This window comes from Anabrus simplex, chromosome 6 (assembly GCF_040414725.1).
Source record: "Anabrus simplex isolate iqAnaSimp1 chromosome 6, ASM4041472v1, whole genome shotgun sequence".
Taxonomy (NCBI): Eukaryota; Metazoa; Arthropoda; class Insecta; order Orthoptera; family Tettigoniidae; genus Anabrus; species Anabrus simplex.
Window position 1 is genome coordinate 12,986,770 of NC_090270.1, and position 13,481 is coordinate 13,000,250.

Consider the following 13,481-nt stretch of genomic DNA (forward strand, 5'->3'; position numbering starts at 1 on the left):
GAAATAAAATTACTAAAAAAACATGTGGAAGCTCCTTTAGAATGGGATGCACTTCAAAATTCTTATTTTATCTAAGAAACAAAACAATTTAGATAACAATAAGTTAATTACACGAATGCTAAGATGAAGAACAGTATTAAATCCATTTCTTCCTCTTATTTATCTACATTCACTCAAATTACATCTGTTGAGAACGTTATGACCAAAAATAAAAATGAAATATTAAGAAAAGGACCGGAGGATAATTGTTTTAATATGCACAACAAACTTCCAGTAGATAAACAGAATGATGAATAGATCACTTTCCTCAGGAACAATAATGCAGCCAACCAAAACTCAATCCTAAGTCTAATCAAAGGTACTTTTCTGAGACAATTACCCTTTCTCCCGCACCCTTCAGCCCCGCCTTAAGGCTCCCCCCCTCCCACCCCCACCCCGCCCCAAGCCACCCCCACTCTTCCTAACCCCCTCCTAACCCGCACGCGCCTGCCCTCCTCTCTGCCCACATTTCACTTCCCGCCACAAGTCGCACACCATCAGCTATACTACACACACCGCAGCGCGAGGTAAGCGTCCTTTCACATTATGTTAACCTTTTCCTATCTCCGCTTTTTGTTTTTACCGGCTTTCTCCATTTTAACAGGTCCAATTTGGTTTCCGCTAAGAACTGAGAATTAATACATCCACGCGCAGTATCCACCTTCTTCTTAACCAGAAATTCAAAAACAACTTCACGTCCAACAATCAACAACGCAGCCGGTCAACACAGCTTTAATACACCAAATGCCTAATTTCTCTGCCTAAGCTGATCAGTGTCAAGCCGACTCGGCATTAAAAAGAGCATCACTTTTTACTCTCCAGACTTTGTACATACTTGTATATATGTTTATATGTGTTGTTTTACATTGTATTCTTTAGTACGAGGACTACTGATATTCATGAGTTTATATTTTTACACCACTTGTACTTTGTTCCAAACTTCTTTGTATATATATTTCTCGTATTATTATTAATTACTACTCACCTGTACCATACTAACATTTCTCATCTCATTACCACACTTCACTTTATAAATTATTACAGTTAAAAATAGCATGTTTTAGGATTCGACAAAAGATCCTCCGTGGCTCAGACGGCAGCGCGTCGGCCTCTCACCGCTGGATACCGTGGTTCAAATCCCGGCCACTCCATGTGAGATTTGTGCTGGACAAAGCGGAGGCGGGACAGGTTTTTCTCCGGGTACTCCGGTTTTCCCTGTCATCTTTCATTCCAGCAACACTCTCCATTATCATTTCATAGCATTTATCACTCATTAATAAATCACCTTGGGAGTGGCGACCCCATTGTAATAACAGCCTATATATATGTGTTACATTGATTACATCCCTGACCCGGTCAATGACTGGAAAACAGGATGTAGGTTTTTATTTTCAGGATTCGACAAAAACTTATGTATCCTTTAATATGGCTGATGATGACCCCTAGGTGGGTCGAAACTAGTTCCATGTAATTTATAACATTGTAAATACATATTAGTATTGAATGGGTGGAAACCTTTACTGTGTTACTATTCATATGTTATTCTCAGTTCAATACGGACCAACAACATGAAATGATGTAGCCTACCAGGCAAAACAGACAGCCTTTCAATATCTAGGCCCAAAATTAAAGATAGCCAAACTACGCAAAGACGTCGACTTCCTAAAACAATGTATATCACTTAACTTGACACCTAATTTTCTAAGAAGCAATAAAAAGAAAGATCGGATTTCACCTCAAACCATCAAAACTCAAAACAAAACCAACAAAATATGGTTAAGAGACGAAATTAAATTCTTGCACAGAAAGAAATCTTTTTTGAATCAGAAACTATACGACGCTCACCTCGCAGCGACTAAACTACTTTCAAACGCACAATGGACACTTTTCTATCAACAAGTAGAGAGCAAATTATTGTACGAACTAGCCAGGAAACAGTCAAATTTGGAGAATAAACTCAACAGGCTAAAAAGCTCCCAACTACATAACATTCAAACTAGAAACTCCAACAGAAACACGTTCGATTGTTCGCAGCTTCATCCAGCGGTCGTAAATCTATCAAACACGCCCTTAAGTGATATTGAACACTCCACTTTATCCAAAGAACCGAAACACAACTGGCCCAATTTGAACAGCCTCAACATAGCCGCTACTATGATCACAGAATCGGAGCTAGCCATTAGCAAAATGCCGGAAGATATGCAAAATGAGGTTAGAACCGATGTTAAAAGGAAACTGAACAATATCCTCTCCAACCTAACCAACCCCGCAAATAACCTCATTAACAGAGAAAAAACAGCTGAACAAAAGCGCATATACGCCCTTAAAAAGAAAATTAAAGACAACGAACTCATTGTAACCAAAGCTGACAAAGGCAATGCAACAGTTATCATGGATAAAAAAGTATATATTGAAAAAACAAAAAACTTTTTCACAGACAGCTCCTTCTCCATAATCAAAAAAGACCCCACCCAAAAAATTCAAAGACTACTTAAACAAACTCTTAAAAACACTTCATTTTTATTTACTGAACAGGAAAAATCCAAACTCATACAAATGAACCCAGGACTCCCCACTGCTAAAGCTCTCCCCAAGATACACAAAGCTAGAGTTCCCATCCATCCAATTATCAACTATAGACCAAGCCCCTTATATAAATTATCACAATACATCCAACGTTTCTTAAGAAAAAATTATCAATTTTTATCCAAAAAGTCTATTAAAAACACATCAGAGCTAGTGTAAAAACTTAACAATTTCAATTTGCAACCGGATTACTCCATCCACTCTTTCGATATTGTAAACATGTACCCAAGCATACAAGTATCAAAATTAATTCCGATAATTCAAAACAATTTAAACAAAAACAGCCACTTAAGCAAACTAGAGATACAAGATTTTATCACAGTATTAAAACTAATCATCAACAACAACTTCTTCACTTTTGACAATGTCATATATCAACAAGATGATTTGGCAATGGGGTCACCAGCCTCAGGCATCTTGGCAGAAATATACCTGGACTTCCTCGAATACACCAAAATTGACAATGAATTTGGAAACATTCTCTTTTGGGCCAGATATGTTGACGATGTCTTTGTAATCATGAATGAGAAATCAATTAACGCCTCCACCACCCTCTTAAGACTCAACAATATTGATCCTCATATCAAATTCACACTAGAATCTGAATCAAATCAAAAAATCAACTTCCTAGATTTAACTATCGCTAGAAACTCAGATTCTTTCAGTTATAAAATATTCAGAAAACCCACTCAAACAGCCTCCACCATTCGCCAAGATTCAGTGCACCCCCAGTCCCACAAACGAGCCACATACAACAGCCTAGTTCACCGAGCCTTCAGCATACCTATGTCCAATAAAGATCTAAAAAACGAACTCAACACAATCCGCAGAATCGCAAAATTCAACGGCTTCAGCAATCATTTTATAGAAAGGATAATCAACAAACACAAACATCGCCCTAAAACTACCCTCCAAAAAGAAGTAACTAATCCTCTAACATTTTCCACCTTCACGTTCAACAATGATATCTACAAGTTAACCAACATCTTTAAGAAACAAGGCGTTAAAATAGCCTTCAAAACCAACAATACCGGGCGAGTTGGCCGTGTGTGTAGAGGCGCGGGGCTGTGAGCTTCCATCCGGGAGATAGTAGGTTCGAATCCCACTATCGGCAGCCCTGAAAATGGTTTTCCGTGGTTTCCCATTTTCACACCAGGCAAATGCTGGGGCTGTACCTTAATTAAGGCCACGGCCGCTTCCTTCCAACTCCTAGGCCTTTCCTATCCCATCGTCGCCATAAGACCTATCTGTGTCGGTGCGACATAAAGCCCCTAGCAAAACCAACAATAAGAACATGAACGTTTTATACAATTCACATATCAACAAGACCAGCAGTTTTTTAAAATCAGGAGTGTATAGGATCAAATGCAACACCTGTGAAAAATCCTACATCGGACAAACCGGAAGAAACTTCAATACCAGATACCACGAACACACTAACGCAATAAAATACAACAGGTTTTCAGCCATCGGCCAACACATGCATGATTATAACCATAATTTCACCAATATCGAACAGGACATGGACATCCTCGAATTAGCAAACAAGGGCCCTTTACTCAACATAATGGAAAATTACTACATACACCTAGACCAATACTTCAACGCCAGTCACAATCTCAATGAAATATCAGAGAAATCCAACATACTCTTCGATCTATTCATCACTTTCCTCAGAAACTATAATGCAGCCAACCAAAACTCAATCCTAAGTCTAATCAAAGGTACTTTTCCGAGACAATTACCCTTTCTCCCGCACCCTTCAGCCCCGCCTTAAGGCTCCCCCCCTCCCACCCCCACCCCGCCCCAAGCCACCCCCACTCTTCCTAACCCCCTCCTAACCCGCACGCGCCTGCCCTCTTCTCTGCCCACATTTCACTTCCCGCCACAAGTCGCACACCATCAGCTATACTACACACACCGCAGCGCGAGGTAAGCGTCCTTTCACATTATGTTAACCTTTTCCTATCTCCGTTTTTTGTTTTTACCGGCTTTCTCCATTTTAACAGGTCCAATTTGGTTTCCGCTAAGAACTGAGAATTAATACATCCACGCGCAGTATCCACCTTCTTCTTAACCAGAAATTCAAAAACAACTTCACGTCCAACAATCAACAACGCAGCCGGTCAACACAGCTTTAATACACCAAATGCTTAATTTCTCTGCCTAAGCTGATCAGTGTCAAGCCGACTCGGCATTAAAAAGAGCATCACTTTTTACTCTCCAGACTTTGTACATACTTGTATATATGTTTATATGTGTTGTTTTACATTGTATTCTTTAGTACGAGGATTACTGATATCCATGAGTTTGTTTTTACACCATTTGTACTTTGTTCCAAACTTCTTTGTATATATATTTCTCGTATTATTATTAATTACTACTCACCTGTACCATACTAACATTTCTCATCTCATTACCACACTTCACTTTATAAATTATTACAGTTAAAAATAACATGTTTTAGGATTCGACAAAAACTTATGTACGCTTTAATATGGGTCGAAACTAGGTCCATGTAATTTATAATATTGTAAATACATATTAGTATTGAATAGGTGGAAACGTTTACTGTGTTACTATTCATATGTTATTCTCAATTCAATACGGATCAACAACATGAAATTCATAACACTTGATCTACTTCACTATTCGTGACTACTGAACCTGGAAAGTGGGCATCAAGCAATAAGCTCAGGGTCTCCCCCTGTGTGGATGTATATCCACCCAAAGGTGACTCCAATGAGCCCAGCCTTGCCCTTCCATCCAAGGTTAGAATTTTATGAAGCCTTGCTGCTTCATGTTGACTCTCGATGAAGTCAAAAAACTGTCTCCAAGATTTCTTAGAAGCCTTTTTGACTTCTGACTTGTACTTTCTTTGTGATTCTTTGTAAGAATCTAGACTTTCTCGATCTTGAAGTTCCCTGTATTTATTCCAGAGCCTTTGTGTGTTTCTCCTCAGGTGTTCAAGATAACTGTTCCACTTGAAGCTTCCTGTTACTCTTTTTGCCTTAACAACTGGGCAGTTTAATTCATAGGAGGTAACTAGTGTCTGTGCGAGAAAACTCACACTGAGCTCCAGCTCCTCCTTGTTTTTAATTATATTTGAGGGTCCTCCTTCCAGTCCCCTCCTCACATCCTCCCTAAGAGATGTCCAATTGGTTTGTCTAGGGTTTCTGTAAGATGGGATCTCGAAGGAGCTCTCTATATGAAGCACAATGTGTCTATGAACTGACAAGGAAGGCTCCAAAGAAACCTTTCAGTCTTAATTCCTGTATGATTCCCATGGAACCCAGGGTAAGATCTATGATCCCCTCACTCCTGTTATTGATGAAGGTAGACGTATCACCTACGTTCATGATCTCAAGATCAGTTGTACATAGAAATTCTATGAAATTCTCTCCCCTTCGGTTTGTGTATTTACTTCCCCAAGTGCTGTGGTGAGCATTGGCGTCACATCCTACTATGAGGTTAAGTCCTTGCTTCCTACAGTATATCACCAGTCTCTGGAACTCCTCCGGCGGGGATGGAGATTCAGAGTCTCCTGGGAAATATGCAGAACAGACAACCAGATCTCTTGGCTGTCCGCCCTCATCATATCTCACTAGAACTGCTACAAGGTCTCTAGTAATGAAGCCCGGTAAAGCCCAAGCATTATGATCATTAACTAGTATACATGCTCTAGGCTTCTCCTCCACTACTCCACTGAATAGAGTGAAGCCTGCACATTTTAGTCTCATGATATGCCCCTGTCTAAGCCAGGGTTCTTGTATCAGGGCGACCGAAAACCTGCCTTTCTGGATACTTCTTATAAGTACCCTAGAGGCCGCTATGCAATGTTGTATGTTTGCTTGTATGAAAGTAATCATTCCTTACTTTCATGCAATACTTTACCTTATGCGGTCTGCGAAACGTGCAGCTCCGTCTCCCGCGATGAATCCTGAGGCGTGGCTGGCCCCGGCTCCTGTCCAGGCTCCCGCTCTTCGCCCCTGCTAGTCTCAATGTTATCTGTGGTGGGGTTGGTCCTCTGCTTGTCGCGTTTGCCCTCCACCAAGGTGAAGGTAGCAACATACACCCCACAGAAGATCTTCTTCCCCACCACTTTTTCCACATCTCTGGAGCCCATGCTGACCACAAGGCGGATACCTCTTTTCTCCTCCTTGCGTTCATAGATTCTCCAGCTGTTGGGATTTAGGTCATGGTTCTGGCGTGCCATTCTTCCCAAAAGGACGTTGTTGTCCGTTGGTTGTCCTGGTATCCAGACCATGACTCTCTTATAGGAAAGGAGTTTATCCATGCCCACAATTGTGAGCCTGGCTCCTTCCCACGGTTACATATCTAGAAAGCCATGCTACAGTCTCGTCATTCTCTGCGATAATGATGGCCGCACCTCTCGACAGACAGCAGTCCAGGAACTGAGCCTTAATGGGCCCCTGCTCTGGAAGCTCATCTATCAGATTGGTGATAGCCTCCTCCACAGACTCCACCTGTTTTTCAGTTAGTTGCTGGTCAGGATATCCTACAGGCACTATGGCCATCCTGATCCCAGCTTTAGCTATCCTGGCATACTCCATCTTTAGGTCTTTTGTGGGATTGCCAATCTTCTTCTGGGGTTGCCACCGACAGGAGTCGTTTTTCCACTGGCGTCTTGCTGGGTGGAGTCCTCTGTGCCCTAGAAGCAGAGCCCTTTTCAGGGTCTTTTGTCTATTCAGCTATGTTCTGGCATATGTTGTCATCAAAATATAATTAAAATATTTTGCTGGGTTTTGTTTTCCCTAAAAACTCTCCCTTTACATCATGATGGAATTTTGGATCAAAGTGGGACCTTCTTTGTCCATTTTCAGCCTAAGTTGACGAAGAAGTTGCACTGATCGTTATATTATCAGTATTGTCATCATCACTGTCGTGATCGCTACTTGAACTGGAATCGAACACGTGTTGTCTCTTTCGCAGCTGCTGGGCCCTTACACTTTTAATAATAAACGACCATTAAGAAATTCCATTGACTTGTGTGACATTTTGCTTAAATTTGGCGTGCGTCCAAACCAGATGATGTGTTCGTATGACGTAGTGAATATGTTCCCGAATATTCCGACAGATAAAACTGTTAATATCATTCATGATAATATTTGTAAACACAGTAATCTTAGTAAAATGGAAGTAGAAGAATTCACTAGATTGTTAAATTTCGTATTAGACAATAATTACTTCTCATTTAACAATAATATTTATAAACAGAATGGATTAGCAATGGGTGACCCAATATCGGGCATCAATCGAACTCAATGAAATAATAGCAAAAATTAAAGGAATTGATTTATGGTTGAGATATGTAGATCATACATTTGTAATCATAAACTAATATGTCACTAATAGTCAAGAAATCTTAAATAAATTAAATGAAATCGAACCTATTTTGAAATTCACGAAAGAGGACGAAGTCGATAACTCATTGAATTTTCTAGATATAACAGTTACGCGTAAGGTTAACACTTTTGATTTCCAAATATTTAGAAAACCGATACAATCATCTACAACTATAAACAGTTCTTCTTTACACCCGAGTTCACATAAACAAGCATCTTTTCAGTCTGATTTATAGAGCACTTAGAATCCCTCTATCTCCCAAGAATTTGAAGAAAGAATTAAATTATATTAGATACCCCGCTAAACAAAATGGTTTCAAAATAGAAATGATTAACAAATTAATCAATAAAATTAAGAACAAGTTATCTACAAATCTGATACCAGAAAAGACCAAAAAAACTGAGTATGCTACATTCACTTTTAATAATCCAGCTATACACCAGATTACTAGCGTATTCAAGAAACATAATCTTAATATAACTTTTAGAACTACTAATACTAACCAGTCCATATTCTTTAATCATAAAAAAGTGAATTATGATAAAAATCGTTATTTGGGATCGGGAGTATACAGACTTAAATGTACTCAGTGTAATTTTTAATATGTTGGTCAGACTGGGAACATGTTAACGTGGAAAAACATAGGAAACACTCAGCGATGAGTTTGCATATGAGGGAGACTGGTCACAGATTTGAATCCATAGAGAAAGACTTAGCGATAATTAGAAACATACAAAAAGGGAGAATGCTGAACGAATTAGAAAGTTTATACATCTATTTAGATCAGACGTACAATAAGCAACAGAATCTTAATGAAACCACGGAAAATAAAACTATGTTACATGAATTAATGCCAAAATTATTAAAGTCAGTTAGTTCGAATAAATTTAGGATACCTATTATATTTAATTCTTCAAACTCTAATACTCCTCCCATACCCACAGATATTAGGCCTACTTCCAGCAATACGGTTGACTCCGCCCCTTTGTCAGCCTCGTCACAATTGACTCCACCCATCCTCTCCTCCCTTCCGCACTCCCCTATTCCTTCCCCTCCGAGTTCACTGCCGCCTCTGCAGCACAGTTACAACACCAGACTCAGAGCCAACAGACAGGCAGCAACCAACACAACAGAATATAACAAATAACAACTTCCACTTACATGTAAGTCCTCATCTGTTTCAATTTTATGTAAACCGAATTCTCTCCTTACGTTCAATTTCTTATTTCTTCTTTTCCTTCTCTTACAGAAAACATTATTTCTGCATCTACTGACATTTTCTGGCATGGTTTCAGCCATTTTTATTACCTACCGGTGCTAAGGGCCACTTACAATTTTTCAACAGATGCTTCTGTCTCACTTGCTGACGAATTTCATCAGCGGCCTTGGAAAGATTGTATTCATAACAATCAAGTTGATGCTTGTGTTCACGCCCTCATGTCGTTGGCTTTATATTATTACCACTTTGGTTTTCCACTAATATTTTATATGAACTGTTTTTAATTAGAATTTTAATAGAAGTTGTTTTAGTCTCCGACAAGATTATGGTTTAATCATAAGACAGTTTTCCATTAGCATCTTTATATATTGTATCACTTTTCACATTTTTATGTTCCGAATTTTAATAACTGACTAAACTTTTAACTTCCACTTTTAATTTAGTTGTATTGTTGATGATTGTGTTTAGGCTGAAGATGCCCTCAATTCAGGGCAAAACATGTCCCATGTAACTAAGAATCTATTTATGTAACCATTATAAGTGAAAATATAAGTATTGAATAAGTGGAACAAATTAAAACACCTTTATTATTGTTGAACTGTAAAATTTTCAATACAGACCTAAAATGAGGTTTATAACATGTAATTGATTCCACATTGTTATGAATAGTTCTCACATTGGAGTCACTCTGAATATCAACAACGTGCTCACCTTTCTGATAGCGATCCGAAACTTCTAACTTTGTTTCTAACTAATACAACTTTGGTACACGTTCCTTTCCTTCGACAGGCGCACATTATTTCCTTTTACCCGGCGTTTGAATACGAAATATGTAAAGTGCAACTTCACCGCTCTGCTGATCGGAACTGACGATTCACGTCTCAACGAACACGGCAGAAGATGTGCGTAGATTGCGCTTGCCGCGTTTCAACTTGGTGAGCAACGTAGTCTACGGTACGTTACAGAGTTCAGCATGCATGGGTGTACACGCCTTAAGGCATTACAGCTTCTACATACTGTTAACAGATATAAGCAATATGCTTAAAACCAAAATTGCGTATATGCGAAATCGCGAATAACGAATCCGCGTATAACGGGGTTTACCTGTATTTCTCACTTTTAACGAACAATACAATGCTGCCGATCTAACATTGATATAACAGTCCAAAGTTTCAGAGCTGGAATGACCAAGCTGCAGACAGCTGTGATCCGTGAACACTATTAGTTTTTTTTTTTCGGCCGGGGGGGGTCAAATAGTGGAGAGTCCTAGGGTAAAGACTATGCCTTTTTACTAATCTGTTTCCTAGGAGAACCCACTGAGTCGGAAAATCTCAATTCACTACACTGGGAGCGGAAAAATCTATCTGACTTTGAGGCAAATTTTTCCTCCAAGCCAGAGGAGAAACCCACTCTTCACTGCTCATTAGGAATAAAATGAATGTAGAATTTAATCAAAGTGAAGAGGAAGAAGCTTTTCTTAAGAAACAGCTCCTTTCAGGGTTGAATTTTGAGTTATTGAGGTGCTATAATTTGGAATAGGCCTAAATTGTAATTCTAGACCAGGGCATACTACTATTATTATTACTGCTGCTGCTACTACTACTACTACTACTACTACTACTACTACTACTACTACTACTACTACTACTACTACTACTACTGAGCCTCTGCCTTAAGTGTGCACACTGCTCATTCAAAACAGCGCGTCAGAGTAGAGATTGAATACCTAGAATACTGTGATGAACCAATGTGTTACGTACCTGCAGTATCAGCAAATGTATGAACCAGAGGAATGGCATGCTAAAGAAGAAAGTTTTCCAACTCCCCAGCTATTTCCTGCCAATATTCAGTCAGGCTGTTGTACTCACTACGCAGCAGTAATCCCATCTATCGGAGATGAGTGGCAGCATAAGAGAGACAAAGAATATCACAACAAACAATGGTCAATGTTGTTGTTGGTCAATATTATGAGCTTTTAATATTGTAGGCCTTCACATTTAGTTTTCTTCCAACTCTGAAATACCACTCTTACCACAGTTGGTATGGTAAAACTGAATGAAACACATATGATCGGAAATTGCATTCTCTATAACTTTTGTTAAGTAGTACTTTTCGTTAGGACCAATAACATAGGTATTTAAAAATAAAATTTGAGGAGCCTTTCCCTAAACTACAATTTCATCCAGGGTGAATAAAATTGTTTATAGCTTAGACTGTAGTTTTTTCTTCTCTGACTCTGTATACCGATTCTCATTAAATTCTGTTAACCTGTTTTCTCGAGGCTCGGCGTTGATATGGACTTAGCAACAAAAATACAAATTCATGAATGTCTCTGTTATCATAGCCGGTACAGTAAAACTGTATAAGACATAAACGATCGGAAATTTAATTTTTATGTTGTATTTATCGATACGACCACTGATAATATAAGTATTTTAGGCCGTCTCCTAAACTACCATTTCACTCAGCGTGAACAAAATAATTTACAGCCTAGATTGTAGTGGCTCATCCCCCGAATTTATATACCGATTTTCATTAAATTCTCCTCAGCCATTTTCTCGTGATGCGTGTACATACGTACATACATACACAGACAGATAGACAGAAAGTACGGAAAAGTAAAAAGTGCATTTTCTTGTCACTGTGGTCATAGTGGATACTGAAATACCATTCTTTTCAAATTCTGAGCAATGTACAGACTCTTTATCTATACTAATATTATAAAGAGGAAAAATTTGTACATTTGTTTGTAACAGATAGACCCAAAAACTACTGAACCGATTTTAAAAATTACTTCAGCTATAGAAAGCTACATTGCCAGTGAGTAACATGGGCTGTACTTTATTTTCAAAACAATTTGAGGGGGGTGGGGGGGGAGGTACCGGGGGTAGGTATAAAAATATCAAAATAATATAGGCTGATGTAGGTGAAATCAAATTTGTCTTACAAGGACGAGACAAAGCTCATTTTAAGCCCCTTGACGCAAAGAACAAAAATCGGTAAGCCCTCTGGGCCTGAAAACCATGTTTTAAGGCCCTAAAGCCAACCGTTATTGAGATATTGGCATCACACTACCACTGCTCTAGGAACCGGATAAAGAAATGAACTGCCGTAACCATAGCAACGTTAGCTCCAGTATTCTTACAGCAGCGAGATTATCTACAATATATCACAAAAACCTAACATGTTACAGACATGAAAATTGGTATTTGGAATCCCCTTAAAAACAAAGAAACATGTACTTTGTTTTAGGAAAATCAACTTAAGCTAAAGATCGAAAATACGTGAAGGAGTTGAATTCTCTTTACGAGGGTACTTATATCTCAAAAATTAAGACGTTACAGATGTGAAAATTGGTGTATGGAATCTCCTTTATAAATAAAGAACCCCACTCCCTATTCCCCTCCCCCGCGACTTAAAAGAGGAATGTTTCTGACATGTAGAGTTCCATGTCGCATGTTCCAGTAGCCTGGTCATCTTAGCCCCAAGAGGCAATGCCACGAACATGATTTACAAAAAGGTTCTGGGGTAAATGAAATGCAATTTTTCGGTGAGTTTTTATACTTTGGGCAATTTCAGATAATGTCTTAGTGCAGTGCCAAGGAAGAATTAATTTTTATCAACTTACCAAATCCTCGTGAGCAAAGCCGTGGGTAACAACTAGTTAGATATATATAGATTTATTAAATAACTGGGATCATAATTTCTTCACCTAGTGGATTGAGATTTTTATTTTGTCCCTGTTTAGGTGTTAACTTTATTTTTATTTATGATATATAATGATCTGAGTCAATGTCGGCCACCTCCGGACTTTCTTTGTAGTAATCTCTATCCATGACTACATGGTCAATTTGAAACTCCCCCAATTTTACATAAGGGCATTAATTAATACTTTATTAACGGTAATACCATTTTACATAACAGTAGAGAAGAATAAATAAAACAAAGCACACTAAGAAGAAAGTTCAATGGAGTATAAGTAGAAAAATATGTACAGATATATACACAGGTTATATTACAAGTAATCACAGGAAAGTAATAGTCAATTCTGGAGATTATGTAAGTGATTTTTCAATTTTGACAATGAGCAGTTAAATATATCAATATCCAGTTTGTTTAGAGATCTTGACATTCGTTCAATTGGTCCATTGAATGCGTAGTTAGTTCTATGCCAATTTGTAGACAATGTATTCTTCAACCTTGTGCGTCTGTCTGGTACATGTATGTTAATTTTTGCAAGGAGTTGTGGACAATTCACCAAGGAATGAAG

The 13,481-nt window shown here is 38.6% G+C and overlaps 1 protein-coding gene across 1 annotated transcript in view; it reads left to right on the forward strand.

Moving 5' to 3' along the window:
• The window catches only part of TyrRS-m (Tyrosine--tRNA ligase, mitochondrial), a 230,836-nt gene that overhangs the window by 89,706 nt on the left and 127,649 nt on the right, over positions 1 to 13,481 (forward strand). The window lies entirely within an intron of this gene.